This window comes from Apium graveolens, chromosome 10, assembly GCF_009905375.1.
Source record: "Apium graveolens cultivar Ventura chromosome 10, ASM990537v1, whole genome shotgun sequence".
In the NCBI taxonomy this organism is placed as follows: Eukaryota; Viridiplantae; Streptophyta; class Magnoliopsida; order Apiales; family Apiaceae; genus Apium; species Apium graveolens.
In genome coordinates, this window is record NC_133656.1 from 205593140 (window position 1) to 205611344 (window position 18205).

Consider the following 18205-nt stretch of genomic DNA (forward strand, 5'->3'; position numbering starts at 1 on the left):
AGACTTCATGGAAAATGAATGACTACAGTAGGTCAACGGTGGACCCTAGTAGTGCAGGAATGATTCTGCGGGTAATGAGACGATTAATTACAACCGTAAGAGTTGTATTGGAATGGATATTGAGATTAAGTACCACTAATCGGGTTGTGGTGATGTATAAGTTATCATTGATAGACTAATTAAGTCGATTATCTACCTATTGAAAACCTATTCCTTCTTATCAATAGAGAGTCGTATTACTATACGAGGAAGGTTGCAGTGCAAGCATAGAATTCTAGTAACGGTGATGTCTAGAATGAAATCCCAGATTCGATTTTTGATGTCGAGGGAGTTTCAAAGGTTATTGTGTATAAGCTCGAGCAAGAGCATGGGTCCATAGAATGATGGATGGAATAGTAAATATTTAAGCATGTGAAATGCAATGCGATAATACTTGATGTTGATATATATACGTATATGATTTGTCCTCCTATGACAAACCTCTATAGTTCAGAGGTAGTTTCCAAGCCAGATATTTTGTGGCAGTATATTTTATATATATACAATTCTCTTCAATTCGTTCTTTTCTCTCCTTTTCATTTCATTTAAGCTGAGAAGAACAACCCTTATAGAAGGGGAGGTATTACCGAATGACTATCTATCTGTGTGATAGAAGCCTAGTAGGATACCATCTATTGTTTAATTGCTTGTCGAGTACTAAAGGCTGGCCACCTTCTGTACTAACTATGTAATAGAACAAGAGTTCATGATCATAGTGATCTCTCAACAAATTCCTTTACTTCTATATGATGGATCAAGCTTTTGAAGATAGAAGCAGCTAGAAAGGAAGTAGTATCAGTACGGTGGTATTCTGATTCTAACACGTTCGTGATACTAAGGTTGACGTGGTTATTTAAAGGTTTTAGAACGCTAACGAGCAAAAGTGTAACCAATATAGTATTTTGTACGGAAGATAGTAATAACTACAAACTGGAAAAGAATAGGTATTGCGAAGCAAAAGCCATAGTGCTAGAAGCTATGATGAGAGTCTGTGCAATAGACTTGAATGAATTTAGAATGATCACTTAACGTGGATTGAGTTTTCTTACGACAATAGATCATATGTCATTATCGAGATGTCGCCTTATAAGATCCTTGAGGGAAGACAATGTCGATCTCCCTTATGATATGATGATGTTGCAGAGCGCAAGATGCTTAGACCAGCAGTGGTCCAAAGGACCAAGGATATAATGGATTTAATCAGAGGACGGCTGGTAGTAGCCCGAGATGGACATAAGAAGTATGTTGATTCGACACGAAAGGACAAAAGATAGGAAGTAGGGGACCTAGTGTTGTTATAGGTATTCCCTGGGAAAGGATGGATGAGGTTCCAAAAGAAAGGAAAACAAAGCCCTCGAATTGTTGGACCCTTTGAGGTATTAAGACGTATTGGGAAGTTAGCATATGAGCTAGCTCTACTCCCGAACCTGTAGCAAATTCATAACGTGTTCCACGTATAAATGTTAAGGAAGTATAATTCGGATGCCAGACAAATAGGGGCATATGAGCGCATAGACATGCAACCAGACGTAACTTATATGGAGCAACCAAGAAGGGTTATAGATTGAAAAGGGACAAGTGCTTGGGAGAAGGGCTATCAAACTAGTCAGAGTTTGATGGTAGAACCACAATGTGGGAAGATTGACTTGAGAGTTAGAAAGTGCAATGCCAAGAAAGTATCCCAATTCATTTCTCCTGATTTCGGGACGAAATCCTTTTAAGGAGGGGAGACTGTAATAACCCCAAAATTTTTGAACTTTTAGTAACCCTTATGAATAGTGTTTTGCTGATTATGCTGAATAAGAAAACTTTCCATGCCACACTATGTAGGGGTTCTTCTATTGTTATTCTGAGATCTTATTAGTACTTTATATGAGATATAAGTGTATGTAAAGATCGTCAAAATCCAAATTCGAACACTTTGATTTTTCCCGAAAATCCACCAGATACCGAAAGAATGGAGTATAAACGAACAGGATAAAAAGGATTTAAATTCAAGGATTATAAGAGGGGATCTTAAAAGGAATATAATGTATTGAGAAAGGTTAAGGGAACCCAAGTAATAAGACCCTGGGTATGATCCCTCAAACGATAAACGAAAATGAAAGTTAAGCGAACCGTATAACAGATCAGAGGTCATTAGCCAAGTAATTATGAGCTAATCAAAGAGGTTAGTGAGGATGATGTCATCAAACCAATAAGAAGAGGACAAGCATGGGAAGATGACATAAGAATGATGACCTAAGCATGACCAAAAAGGAAGGAAGGTTGGTTGATTATAAACCACACAAAATTCACCATGGTTAAAAGGTAATAAATCAAGAGAAAAGTGGATCAACCAAGCCAAACAAATCAAAAAACACAAAACAAAGTTGACTCTCATTATTCAAGAGAAGCTCTCGGCTTTTCTTGTTTTTCAAAGAGAAAACTTTCAAAATCCAAGATCCAACCACTATTAAATTGCAAGGTAATTATCCAAGGTTCCTTATGATTAGTTATGGCTATCCTAGGAGTTTAAGCTCCAAATTCCTTCACAATCTCTTTCAATAAATCATTTAAGAAGAGAGTGAATAGTGTTTTCAAGAAATTTAAATTGTTTGATCTTGTGTTTTTGGTTAGATTAAGCTTTGGTAAGAACTTTCAAGGGTGATTCCAAGCTCCTTAGTTACTCTTACTCACCAAGGAAGGTATAATCTCTTAACCTAGCATTGTTATTGAATATTAAGAGCTTATTATGAGTAGGATAGTTCATGAGAAGCATGATGATTGAATATGTAGAGATTAGTTGGTTTTGTGATGTTTTTGGAGTTGTTAATCTTGGTTATTAGTTAATGAACTTAAGAATAGTTTTAGTTCATGTTTGAGAATAATATAAATTGGAAAACTTGAGGTGTTGGGGCTGTTGTAGTGATGTATGGATGGAGTTTGGTTGTATGGTTGAATTGTGATTGAATTGTGGTTGATTTGGAGTAGGATAAAATTTGGTAATCGCGTAAACATAGCCGTCGTAATGCCCGATTTACTTTAGACTATTTTTGTTCTTAACATCAGGACCCATGAACTCACTGTTAGGTTTTGACCATTTCCATGATTAGATATTTCATGTTACGAGCTTCATTTTGATATGTGGTTCGCTTGAATCCGATGTACGGTTTAGGAGAAACGACCGTTTTAAGTAACGGCATTTCGCGAACGAACCATTACCCCTCGCCTTACTTTGAAACCTTGGTTAAGGCCCTTAAATGACTAATTGGAGTATGAAACAATTATTTAAAGTGTATTAGGCAGTGGGTAGAGTACTCGCAAAAGAATCGCCTTAAAATTCTTAATGGTTAATTTATTAAAAATGGTGGAGCCGAGGGTACTCGAGCGACTTAAGTGAATCGTTAAGCGCAAAAGCGAACGTTAGGGTCTAATTGGTTAAAGTATAGATTAATAAGCGACTTTGGTTTAATTCCAACTTATAGGTTGTTTATAGGTTACCAGACTCGTCCCAAACCATTTATCACCCCCAGTCGCTTAGGCAAGTTTTCTACCCGTTATACTGTTGTTGTGATATATATATGTATATGCATTATCTTGTGATAAGTGCATGATTGTTATTAGCAAATCTTGCGATATATTGGAGCATGTGATACGGTATATATGCATGTTTGTTCCGTAATCTTGATATATATCTGTTGATTCCATTGCTTATAAGTTGCATAATACCTATGCTAGAGATAAGCAGTAGTTGCGTATACCCTTAATATAGGGGACCCAAAGGTGAACATTTTTTAAAAATCGGGAGTCGATGTTCCCGAGTATAATATATATATATATATATATATTTATATATATATATAGATATAGTTTTCAAAACTATTAATCGAATAAGGTTTATTCGATAACTTTATTTTATTTAATGAATATTATCTAGGATATTCATTTGAGGACTTATGACTCCGTTTATTTTGTTTATCAAAATATTATTTTGAATATTCATTCGAGGACTTATGACTCCACTTATTTATTAAATAATATTCTTTATTTTATTAAAGAATGATGTTTGATAATCAAACTTATTTTCGATTATTCAAATAAAGATCGTACTTTCGTATAAGTATATCTTTGCTTATTTATTATTCATTTCAAGTATGAGTTTAAAAACTTCTACTTCAATTATTTTTATAAAGATTATCCTTATGAGAATATTATTTAAATAATAATATTCAAATACTTTCTAACACATCGGGGCTGATTTATTTCTTTAAATCAGCATTACTCCAAATATTCTTAAAAATGTTTTTGAGTCTTCAAAATGATTTTTAAAAGATTAGAGCGGATCCCAAAACTCATTTTTATATTTAAGATCTTCATTTCGAAGGGGATTTAAATACTCGCTCAAAACCTGAGGGATCCGGCTCTGTTGTGTGTTTTATATTCGCAACAAGGTTGCTATTTTGATCAAAGAGTTTTTGATTACTTACCCAACACTCGGGAAGTAAAATTCTTGGAACAAGTTAATCCATTAACAGGCATCGCCTGGGAAATATCGGTGAGTTTTCCTTTCCAAATAGATACGACTTCTTGGTAGAGCCGTATCAACAAGTTTCTACTTGGGGAAAGGGGGGACGAGCTTTACGTTTCAGAGTCATGAATTTCATCTGAACTAGGAGTGGCGTAAGTGGTCGAGTGGCGCCGGCCCAGCCTTATTATATTGGCCCAAATGGCCTGGAAGTTCCGCTAAGGCGGTACATTCCTTAGGAGTCCAGTGTTCGGTTGACAAGTAAATCCGACAGGTTCTCCTCTACATGTAGAAAATGGTGGGGTTACACTACTACGACTGATCATCGTAAGTGGTCTTCCTGGCGCGGCAAACTCCCGTAATGAGTTCATCACCCAGTTGGATATTTCTACAACACTACCCAGAGCACTTCGATAGAAAGGCTACGGTTGGGCGATTGTTGAGTGTTGGCAGGGTCGAGTTTTCAAAATGATGTTTCCATCAAATGAAGTATCTCGTAACTTCATTTCTTTTGAATGATATTTCAAAGATTGATTCTATACAAGTTATGCCTTGTAGCTTCATATATGTGATGAACTATTTATACCTTGAACGGTGGTAGTTCAAGTAGTATTCGGAAAGGATATAAGTATATTGGAGTATCTTGTAACTTCATCTTTTCAACTTATATCTAGTAAATGATTATCTTGTGCATGACAAAGATTTTCAGAAAAACGTTGAGACAAGGTTAGATATATGAGATCACCTTGCAACGATATTTTTATACAGTTATAAACTGGAACTCTGTGTATATTATACATGGCAGAAGATTTCAAAGATTTTGAAAAGTATATAAGTATATATACTGAATATTTTGCGACTTCGTCGCATTAAGAGGTCAAACTTGGTTCATTTCTTCTTGACCAAGACTTTCATGAGTACTATGAGAATGCTTATATATTGTTAATTATTATGCATATTATTTCGGTGGGCTTGTTGCTCACCCTTGCTTTCTTCTTTCATCACACAACAACAGATAGAAAGGATGAACATGACCAAGCTGCCAATTCACAAGCGGTTAGGAAACGATCCGCAGTTTTCTGGAAGCGTTGATGCCGCCGTAGCTGTGGTAGGAGCTACCAATAGGCTAGGTTTTCAACTATTGATGAACCAGACTTATGTATAATATGAATTGTAATAATGGCAAGGAATATGTAAATTTATTCAGAACCCTTTTAAGATGTAATGGCTTTTAATTGTGGAATAAAATGACTTGTGTTATTTTTGGTATTCATTTCTGGGACTATAACTTGTGGTGTGTGTGTGTATATTGTGGGGTCACAGTACGCAGCAGTTGGTTGATTGTTAAGATTAAGTATTATTAAGGGAAATGGAACTCGTGACGACCCGGATCCCCGACCCCGGATCTGGGGGTGTTACAAAAATTTGGAAGGTGATGGGGGATATTGGAAGTTCGGCTAATATACTGTTCCACAAGACCTAGTGCAAGATAAACCTGGCTGGAGAACAGTCAGAGCCCTGCAACGAAGCTCCTTTTTACTCCTTCGGAGGACACCCCATACAGTTTGAGGGCACAATCACTCTTCCGGTCCTACTGGGTAAATTGCCATATACTGTGGAAAAGCCGGTAAAATTCTACGTGGTTCGGATTGAGAGCCCATAAAATGCCATTTTTGGAAGACCATTCTTGTCAACCTTTGAAGCAGTGGAGTCTATACCCCACCTCAAGCTCAAGTTTCCAACATAGAAATGGGTAGGAGAAATGAGTGGCGATCAAAAAACTGCCCGAATTATAATGCCGGAAGACCTGGAAAAAGATCAGGAATATGAGAAGCCGGACAAAACCGGAAAGAGAAAAAAGGTTGAGGCAGAACACGGTAGAAGCAGAGAAACACTGAATATTTAGTTTGAAAAGTTTGGGGCAGATCTTTCAAGTCTGATCGCCGAACCAGTAGCGGAGACCGAAGAAGTGGAACTGTATGACATCCACTCGGGAAAAATGGTTCGAATTGGAAAATATATGGAACCAGATCTGAAGGAAAAATTAATCGCTGTAATTCGGCAGTACCATGATGTGTTCGCCTGGGGGCCGGAAGAAATGCCCGGGTTGGATCCCAAGATGGCTAAGCACTGCTTGAACGTGCAGCCCGAGGCCAAACCGGTGAAGCAGAAGAAGAGAACTTTTACAGTCGAATGACAGAAGGTAATAGAGGCCGAAGTAGAAAAACTGTTAGAGACCAAATTGATAGAGGAAATTGAATACCCAAACTGGTTAGCCAATATGGTGGTCATCAAAAAATCAAACGGGGAGTGGAGGATGTGTGTGGACTACACGGACCTTAATAAGTGTGACGCCCCCCAAACCCGGGTCAGAAATTTGGGGTCCACACACACACACACACCTTATTTATAACCTGCTTATAACAATAATAAAGATAATAATAATATGCAGTGACCCTACTTACCAACTACCATGGACCGCAACAGGTTAAAGTATGCACACAAGCCACACACACACACTTATATTACAAACGTACAAATCCCAACTATTCAAACTCAAATCTGAATACTAAACATTAATACAAACTTTTACAAACTTAAACTATCTCAAAAGCTTCCAGCTAGTTTAACTCGATCAACCTGGACCCCTAACTCTCACACTGGATTGGGGATCCTCGCTACCAACTGGTTCCTTCTTAACTGGAAAAGAACATAAACAACATCGCACAAATGAGCTAACTAGCTCAGCAAGTCACAATAATAAGACTGAGAATAATGATCATCAAGTGAAGAGGGTTATAATATCAAGTGAACAATGATTAATGATTTAGAATTGGATATTATATTTTTATTTTTCAAAACCAAGGTTAGGCTGCTGATCAGTCACACACTAACCCCGAGCAAGGCACACAGCTCTGCTCTAATTACTGGATCCAAGGCACACATTGGCCTAACTTGACCACCAATCTGGTCTGACCACGAATCTGGTCCATAATTTTATAAAACAATCCAATTCTAACATAATAACAGAATAAACAATGTAAAGCAATAAACAAAATCATAAGCAACATTGGATATTCAACAACGAAATGGTTTCAATTTTCACAAAGGATCAATATATCAATTTTAAAGAATGGTTGTTAGGTAATGAAAGAATTGGATACAAAGGAATCAACGTTTCAAGGTTACAAGGATTTGGTCTTTCAAAGCATAAGGTATAATGGTTTGAATATGTAAGCAATTTGATTTAGTGTTTGTCATTTAGTTTGTATGTATTTATGGAGTAGTATCATATATCTGTTATTCGTATTCGGGTATACAGCAAACAATAATTCAAAAAGAATAAGGTTTATGGCACAAAGATCAACAACTGGAATCAAGGTTTAGGGTTCAGTGCTTCAAAGCACTTGAAATATAGGACTATCAATAATCTACAATATATCTCGAGAAAGTTCAGAACACTTGACTGATACTAGCTTGCTATACTGTACTAACTTCTAATCACAACTGTCTTACTCATCGGCTATCTGTTTCCCTTTCCTACGCCTTGCCTCTGCTGCTCACATAACATAAGTATCTATCAAGACTCAACTCATACGATTCTATTCGGTATACACTTCTATCTACCATTCATTTCACCCAAATCCGATTAACGGATTGAAAGTTACGCAAAAACAAGTAAACACCGAACATATAGATCGACAGTCAAACAACAAGTCACATATAGCACATAACACGTCAAACAATCAATGATATATCATTTAGAAAGGAGTCTCGGGTCATAAACAAGCTTTCGGGTATTTAATATGATTTTTGAAATATTTTTCGGAATTAAAACGGGTCATTGGATCAATTTTAAAGCAATAAACAGGGTTCGGTTGGCCACATCTGGCTTCAAAATAATTTTCTAATAATTATCTAGCCTTGAAAATAATTTAAAATAATATTTTAAAGCTCGAAACTATTTTTTAGAATTTTTAAATCATTTTTAAATAATTAAATCAAATTAAATAATTAATTAAAATCAACTAATAAATAATTAAACTAATTAATCAATTAATATTTATATTATTAACCAATCAGTTAATTAATTATTAATTATAATTAATTAAATAAATAATTTGGATTTATTTTTGAATTAAAAATGAATTTTAGAATTAAAATAATCATTTTCGGAATTTTTGGAATTAAAAACAATTTTTAAAATGATCTTATAAAAGAAATCCAAATTTTAAAAGATTTTAAACAGAAATCAAATTCCTGAAAGTTCTGGAAACTTTCAGGTACTAATTTGTAAAAATGCTAAAAACAACTTTGGTTTAGGATTAATTTGGATCAAAACCGGGTTTTTAATAAAAAACGGGTTAGGAAACCGGGTCGCCGGGTCGGGATGAACCGCCGGACGAACCCAGAATCCGGTGACCCCTCCCGGATTCCGGTGACCTCGATTGGGGTTCAAAACGATTTCGTTCTTCAGGGATTTTAAAGCAAAACGATTTTAAATCGGTATAGGAACACAAACATACATAAACCAACTACAAACAACTGCTCTGGGACAAACTCCGGCCAAAATCGATATGAACTCCGGCGAGCTCGATTAAAAACCGGCGAAAACTTCAAATCACAACTCCCTTCTCTACAGGCCTCGTCGATTTGCAAGACTTATACGAATTGATTGCAAATTCCATAAGGAACACAACCCACCCCTCTAGAACATCTAACAATCCCGAAATAGGAAACCCCCGAATTCAATCAAGAATATTCAAACGAACTATAAACCCTAATTTCTAATTCCGAGAATCAAATCCAAAATTAAACATGTTATTGAACTCCAAATCAAGAGTATAATATACCAAAATGATCAGGAAAACAAGCTCTACAACATACAATCATCAAATCATACAAACAATCTCCCGAACAAAAATTTATAATTTAATTATCAAGAAATTCGAATATAAATAATTAAATCAGAAAATATCTTTGAAATTTGCAGTGAAACGGATGAAAGATTTGGATTCTAGATTTCAGTAGCTTTGTTTTGAGTATATGTACGCCACAATCGGATATCGAAAATGCCTCCGAATTTGTGTTTGATTACGAAGAACGAAATATAATTATAGTATTTTCTCTGTAAAAACTCTGTAAATACTGTTTCCAAATGATTTCTGGTACAAAATAAAATGCGGTAAAGACTATTTATAATTACGGAAAATTAGTATCCCGTTGGATCATTCCAGATACAAAATGGTACGTTTATTTATAAAAATTGATCCAAACGGTACCGGTTTTCGGGATAATTATCCAAATCAGTACAATTTGTACTGCGGTCTTGGTCTTGGCACCTGGTTGCACGTATTACGAGGTGATAATTGTAATAGTTTAATAAAAAGACCCCGTTTATCAAAAATAAGAGTTTTATTGATTTACCGAAACGAATAATGTATCGAAAATATTGCGCCGGGACCCGCACATGACAAACCGTACGCCGGATCAAAAAGTCGAAACATGGAAAATGCTCGGATATTGCAATTAGGTTAGGAAGGAGTTCTCGGAAAAGTTTCGGGTTATAAAAACGTAAAAACGGGTGACGTCGGTTGGTTCCCGATTATATAAAATAGTTTATAGATACTCGGAAAAAGATTTTATAAAATCCATAAATACCCTATAAAATTATAAATCAACATAAAAATAAATAGAAAGATATGACAATTATCTATATTTTATTTTGGACATATAAAAATTAAAATACTCAATTGATATTATTTTTAAACATCCAAATACATATACCACTTATAGTTAATTCACAGAATAAATATTGAACATGCATAATATTTATTTTGTTAGCAAAAATAATTACAAGATATATCCCAGATATTACATCCTCCCCCCCTTAAAAGGATTCTGTCCTCAGAATCTCCTAGGAAAACAAATGAGGGTACTTTTCTCTCATATCACTTTCTAGCTCCCAGGTTGACTCTTCAACCCTTGGATTTCTCCACAATACTCTTACTAACTTTACCACTTTATTCCTTAAAACTTTCTCTCTTTCTTCTAGAATCTCTATCGGACTCTCTACATATGACAAATCTGCTTGAAGTTCTTTTGGCTCATATTCGATTACATGCCTGGAGTCTGGATTATACTTCTTAGGCATCGATACGTGAAAAACATTGTGAATGTGCTCCATGTGCGGAGGTAATTCCAACTCGTAAGCTACTTTTCTAACGCGTTTTAAAATCTCAAAAGGTCCAACGTATCTTGGGCTCAGTTTTCCTTTCTTCCCAAATCTCGTCAATCCCTTCCACGGTGATACTTTCAGTAATACCAAATTTCCTTCTTCGAATTCCATACCTTTCCTTGATTGATCTGCATACTTCCTTTGACGATCTTGTGCTGCTATCAATCTCTCCTGGATAACTTCAACAACTTCCTTCGTCTGCTGCACCAGTTCAGGTCCAAGTATTTTGCGTTCTCCTACTTCGTCCCAATATACAGGAGATCGACATTTGCGTCCATAAAGAGCTTCATAGGGTGGCATCCCAATACTGGCATGATAACTGTTATTTTCAGCAAATTCTACCAGGGGTAAATGCTCGTCCCAACTTCCTTTGAAATCAATAGCACAAACATGTAGCATGTCTTCGATTGTCTGGATCGTTCTTTCACTCTGGCCGTCCGTCTGTGGATGGTAAGATGTACTCATATTCAGTCTCCTTCCCAAACATTCTTAAAAACTCTTCCAAAATCTCGAATTGAATCTCGGATCTCGATCGGATACGATAGACACAGGAACTCCATGACGAACTACGATCTCTTTTAGGTACATATGGATCAACTTATCTAGTAAAAATCTTTCATTTATAGGCAAAAAATGAGCTGACTTGGTAAGTCTATCCACTATAACCCAAATGGCATCATGATTAGCTTTTGTCCTTGGTAATCCAACTATGAAATCCATAACAATATGCTCCCACTTCCACTCTGGAATCTCCACTGGCCGTAACATTCCACTTGGTCTCTGATGCTCTGCTTTAACTTTCTGACATGTGTAACATCTGCTAACCCATTCCGCAATCTCCCTCTTCATATCTGGCCACCAATAATTTTCCTTTAAATCTCTGTACATCTTGGTACTTCCTGGATGGATCGAATACCTTGAATTATGAGCTTCCTGTAAAATTTCATTTTTCAACTCCGTCACTGGTGGAATCCAAATTCTGGAAGAAAACCTAAGAATACCTTGATCGTCCTTTTGCGTGCATAATTCTTCCCCTACCAAACGATTTATATCCTGATCCATTACCTTTTCTTGAGACTTCCTTATCTTCTCCAACAACTTCGGCTGGAAAGTCATACTATACACTTTCGCTTCATCAGGCTTGCAAACTCTAATTTCCAATTCCAATTTCTGAAATTCCTCATATATCTCCTCAGGTACTGATAACACATTTAATTTTTCCTTCCGACTCAACGCGTCTGCCACAACGTTTGCTTTACCGGGATGATAGTTAATTGTACAGTCGTAATCCTTGATTAACTCTAACCATCTCCTCTTTCTCATATTAAGCTCCTTCTGTGTGAATATGTACTTTAAGGTTTTATGATCCGTATAAATCTCGCATTTTTCTCCATATAGATAATATCTCCAAATCTTCAAAGTGAAAACTATGGCTGCTAGCTCTAAATCATGAGTAGGATATTTCTGTTCGTGTAGTTTCAATTGCCTTGATGCATACGCAATCACCTTATCGTGTTGCATCAGAACGCATCCGAGTCCTTTATAAGAAGCATCGCTATAGATTACAAAATTTCCTTGATGATCTGGAAGTGACAAAACAGGTGCCGTAATTAATCTTTGCTTTAATTCCTGAAAACTTTCTTCGCATTTATCATTCCATATAAACTTTTCATACTTCCGTGTAAGCTTCGTCAATGGTGTTGCGATCCTTGAGAAATTTTGAATGAATCGACGATAATATCCCGCTAATCCCAAGAAACTTCTTACCTCTGTTGGTGTTCTCGGTCTTTCCCAATTTATAATTGCCTCAATCTTCGTTGGGTCCACTTTGATCCCTTCATTACTGACTATGTGTCCTAAGAATTGAACTTCTTGTAGCCAAAACTCACCCTTCGAGAATTTAGCATATAACTTCTTTTTCCTTAAAATCTTCAAAGCTGTTCTTAAATGTTCTGCATGGTCCTCTTTTGTCTTTGAATAAATCAAAATATCGTCTATGAACACAATAAAAAACTTATCCAAATATTCCTTCAAAATTCTGTTCATCAGGTCCATGAATGCTGTCGGGGCATTGGTCAATCCAAAAGACATCACTAAAAATTCAGAATGTCCATACCTTGTTTTGAAAGCTGTCTTTGGTATATCCTCTGGCTTAGTCTTTAGTTGATGATATCCCGATCTCAAATCGATTTTGGAGAAGTACTTGGCTCCTTTTAACTGGTCAAACAAATCATCAATTCTGGGTAACGGATACTTGTTCTTGATTGTAAGCTTGTTGAGCTCCCGATAGTTGATGTACAGTCTCATACTTCCATCCTTTTTCTTGACAAATAGTACCGGTGCACCCCACGGAGATATACTGGGTCTGATTACTCCTTTCTCTAATAACTCTTGCAATTGCTTTGCTAGTTCTTTCATCTCAACGGGCGCCATTCTGTACGGGGCCTTGGATACTGGTTCCGTTCCAGGTGCTAACTCGATCGCAAACTCAATTTCTCTATCCGGAGGAAGTCCTGGTAACTCATCGGGAAATACGTCTGGAAATTCATTAACTACTGGAATATCTTCAAGTTTTGCTGGCTCCTACCTTTTATCAATCACATAAGCAACGAAATGCTCGCATCCTTGTCGTAGTAACTTCTTGGCTTGAATCATCATTAATAATTTCTTTACTTGTTTCTAGCCCTTAAATGTGACTATCCTTTCATCTGACGTCTTCACCATTACCTTCTTATTTCGACAATTTATCTGGGCATCGTGCTTAGATAACCAATCCATTGCTAAGATAACGTCAAATTCTCCTAACTTAAATGGTATCAAATCTATACAAAACTTATTTTCAGAAATCTCAATCTCACAATTCCCACAAACTTGATTAACAGATATACGTTCTTGATTTGCTAATTCCACAGTCATTATTTCATTTAAATACTCAACTGGACAATTTAACTTACTAACAAAATCTTGAGAAATAAACGATCGAGTTGCTCCCTAATCTATCAATACTTTGGCACATAAAGAATTCACATTAAGCGTACCTGCCACGACATCGGTATCCTGGATAGCATCCTTCACAGACATATCGAAAACTCTAGCCCTTGGAGTCTCATTCACCGCTGGGGTAGATCCCATAATTCTCAATGCATTACTGACTGGGGCGGGTGTCTTGCAATCCCTGGCTATATGTCCTGGCTTTCCACATTTAAAGCACCTAAATCCAATAGTTGGAACCTTAACTGCTGGATTCCGGATAGGCTGATCCTTGTTTGCTGGCTCTCTCGCTGGCTGATTGCGGCACTCCCTTGAATAGTGCCCTTTCTGATTACACTTGAAACAAACCACATTCAACTTGTTACAGACTCCTCCATGTTTCTTCCCACATACCTGACAATCTGGAAAAGTTAGCCTCAACTGATTCGGCCGATTCACGTTGACTGGACGGTTGCCTTGACCTCTATCGCCTACATTATGTTTGTTGATATTAAAATTTCTCCCCGGCTGAAATCTGCCCTTCTTAAAATTTGGAAGCTTTCCTGGTTGTGACTGACCTTCATTCCCTTCAAACATTCTTTTCTTACTTTCCTTTTCCTTCTGAGATATCTCGCTCTCTGTCTCTGCAATTATGGCCTTTTGTACAACTCCTGCATAGGTATCCAATTCAAATATGGCTACCTCCCCTCTGATCCATGGCTTCAGACCTTGCTGGAATCTCTTAGCCTTCTTCCTGTCAGTATCTACATATGACGGCACATACCTTGACAGTTCCTCAAACTTACTCTCATAATCAGCTACCGACATATTTCCTTGTTTTAATTCTAGAAACTTCAGCTCCATTTGATCCTGAACAAACTGGGGAAAATATTTTTCTAAAAATAATTCCTTAAACCTCTCCCAAGTAATATCATCTGTACCTTTCAATGTCTTCACAGTCTCCCACCAATAGGTGGCCTCATTCTTCAAATAATAACTTGCAAATTCAAACTTTTGTTCTTCCTTCACTTTAACTAAAGTAAACGACTTCTCTATTTCCTTTATCCAAACATTTGCTACAATCGGATCTAGGGAACCCTTGAATTCTGGTAGGTTTACCACCTGAAAAGTTTTGAAAGTTACCTGGGGATTGGTCTGTCTTTATTGTTGTTATGTCAGGTGAACTGTTTGTTGGGCCAAGATTTGAAGAATCTGGGCTATTTCTGGGTCTATGGGTCCTGAGTTTGCATTCTGGTTAATATCATTTTGGTTGTTATTGTTGTTGTTGGTTTCTTCATTCTAGGTGTTGGTGCGGGTATTTCTTCTGGGAGGCATTTTCTGTAAAGAATCAAACAACTTATTTAGCTTTTAAATCAAATCCTTTGCATAAAAGAAAAGTTTTATAAAACAGAATTATCTCTTTTTGGAAACAGTTGTAACAGTTGAACTAAGTAAATTGCATGCTTCTTTACAGAATATAAACAGTTAAGGGAACAGGGTACATGGTATCACAGGGGTATAACTGGTGCAATAAATAAGGTAAAGTAAAACAGGTGCAATAAAATAAATGACAATGCTAGAAAGGAAAAGGTACTGATATATATAGATCAAAGTTTTAGGTAGTACAGGCGTAAAGATGCTTCGAAAGAAAAGAAAAAGGGTACAACAAACATACCCACTAGTCAGCAGATCTAGTCTATAAATACAACCCAAAAGTCTATTGATACATACTACATAATTCTGTACATACTACACAACCACAACAACACCGATCAGCATCTCCATCTCTGGATCTAACTCCAAGGAAACTCTGGTCCTCCCAGCCTCTCAAAGTCTTCCATCACCTCACTAGCCCATCCCATAAGTGCATCAGGGCCTCGACCAGGTAATGTAGCTCCATGTAGCCTAGTCTCAAGAATCCTGCGTGTCACATGGATCTCCTCTCGAAGCTCCCTCACACCACGATCAATATCTGTAGTCCTGATGATATGCTGCAGCTCTCGGATCTGTGCCAACAAGGAATCACGCTCCAATAAAAGAGCCTCATACCGGTAATAAGGAACAGGATGCAAGGTAGACTGGAATGGGGCACCCACAACTAAATGCCCAGTGGAATCTGAATCAGCTGGTGGAGGTCCTTTGATAGGTGGCCTCATGCCTGGGGGTGGGATAGCCTGCAGTGGTATAGGCTGCAACACAGGTGGAGGTAAAATAGTCAACAAGGGTGGAACAACAGGACGTGGATCTGAAGATGGTACTCCAACTGAGGGCTCTCAGTGATCAGCTGATATGGGGATGAAAGAGTCGTCCATCGCTGCTATCTGAAATCATATCGCAATATAAGAATCTCGAACCACGACACGAATTATACTAATACATGTTACACCGTCGCACTTAACTTCTCGACGCTCTATCTTTCTATTTCTTACTTCTATTCCTAACCCTCTACCCATTCCCATCAACCTAGGCTTGTGTCGGTTACTTATAACCTGTAGCTCTGATACCAAACCTGTGGCGCCCTCCAAACCCGGGTCAGAAGTTTAGGGTCCACACACACACACACACCTTAATTATAACCTGCTTATAACAATAATAAAGATAATAATAATAATATGCAGTGACCCAACTTACCAACTACCACGGACCGTAACAGGTTAAAGTATGCACATTAGCCACAAACACACACTTATATTACAAACGTACAAATCCCAACTATTCAAACTCAAATCTGAAGACTAAACATTAATACAAACTTTTACAAACTTAAACTATCTCAAAAGCTGCCCGCTAGTTTAACTCGATCAACCTGGACCCCTAGCTCTCGCACTGGATTGGGGATCCTCGCTACCAACTGGTTCCTTCTTAACTGGAAAAGAACATAAACAACATCGCACAAATGAGCTAACTAGCTCAGCAAGTCACAATGACAAGACTGAGAATAATGATCATCAAGTGAAGAGGGTTATGATATCAAGTGAACAATGATTAATAATTTAGAATTGGATATTATATTTTTCAAAACCTAGGTTAGGCTTCTGATCAGTCACGCACTAACCCCGAGCAAGGCACACAGCTCTGCTCTAATTACTGGATCCAATGCACACATTGGCCTAACTTGACCACCAATCTGGTCTGACCACGAATCTGGTCCACAATTTTATAAAACAATCCAATTCTAACATAATAACAGAATAAACAATGTAAAACAATAAACAAAATCATAATCAACATTGGATATTAAACAATGAAATGGTTTCAATTTTCACAAAGGATCAATATATCAATTTCAAAGAATGGCTGTTAGGTAATGAAAGAATTGGATAACAAAGGAATCAACATTTTAAGGTTACAAGGATTTGGTCTTTCAAAGCATAAGGTACAATGGTTTGAATATGTAAGCAATTTGATTCAGTGTTTGGCATTTAGTTTGTATATATTTGTGGAGTAATATCGTATATCTGTGATTCGTATTCGGGATACAGCAAGTAATGGTTCAAAAAGAATAAGATTTATGGCTCAAAGATCAACAATTGGAATCAAGGTTTAGGGTTCAGTGCTTCAAAGCACTTGCAATATAGGACTATCAATAATCTACAATATATCTCGAGAAAGTTCAGAACACTTGCCTGGTACTAGCTTGCTATACTGTACTAACTTCCAATCACAACTGTCTTATTCCTCGGCTATCTGTTTCCCTTTCCTACGCCTTTCCTCTTCTGCTCACATAACATAAGTATCTATCAATACTCAACTCATACGATTCTATTCGGTATACACTTCTATCTACTCTTCGTTTTACCCAAATCCGATTAACGGATTGAAAGTTACGCAATAAACAAGTAAACACCGAACATATAGATCGACAGTCAAACAACAAGTCACATATAACACATAACACGTCAAACAATCAATGATATATAATTTATAAAGGACTCTCGGGTCATAAACAAGCTTTTGGGTATTTAATATGATTTTTAAAATATTTTTCGGAATTAAAACGGGTCGTTGGATCAATTTTAAAGCAATAAACAGGGTTCGGTTGGCCACATCTGGCTTCAAAATAATTTTCTAATAATTATTGAGCCTTGAAAACAATTTAAAATAATATTTTAAAGCTCGAAACTTTTTTTCATAATTTTTAAATTATTTTTAAATAATTAAATCAAATTAAATAATTAATTAAAATCATTTAATAAGTAATTAAACTAATTAATGAATTAATATTTAAATTATTAACAAATCAGTTAATTAATTATTAATTAAAATTAATTAAATAAATAATTTGGATTTATTTTTGAATTAAAAATGAATTTTAGAATTAAAATAATCATTTTCGGAATGTTTGGAAATTAGAAACAATTTTTAAAATGATTTTATAAAAACAAATCCAATTTTTAAAAGATTTTAAATAGAAATCAAATTCTTGAAAGTTCTGCAAACTTTCAGGTACT